This window comes from Penaeus monodon, chromosome 25 (assembly GCF_015228065.2).
Source record: "Penaeus monodon isolate SGIC_2016 chromosome 25, NSTDA_Pmon_1, whole genome shotgun sequence".
In the NCBI taxonomy this organism is placed as follows: Eukaryota; Metazoa; Arthropoda; class Malacostraca; order Decapoda; family Penaeidae; genus Penaeus; species Penaeus monodon.
This window is the reverse complement of record NC_051410.1, coordinates 8,564,990-8,565,341: the sequence shown is the minus strand read 5'-3', so window position 1 is coordinate 8,565,341 and position 352 is coordinate 8,564,990.

Sequence of the window (352 nt, the reverse complement as noted above, 5' to 3'; positions counted from 1 at the left end):
ATATTATTTCACATATCTATAGCCATTTTTTCTATATACTTTTTTCAAATGTATTTACACTCTCCCGCCTGCCGACCTATGTATTTAATTTTCCCGCCAGGTCCGCCCATTTCCTTCCTCTCTCTCTTCTTCCCCCATATATTTTCCCTCTTCCTCTCCCTCTTCCATACCCTTCCTCCCCCACCCCCTTTGAAATAATCATATAATAAACAAACATTTTTACTTCCATTGATATGGTCATTAAGAATACCTTTGAGGTGGCAATGGTTATAACACGCGCGCCATAATTATATACCTGACCTCGCCTGGCTTTGGCTACTTTACCTGGAGGAACATACAGATGGTAGACGGT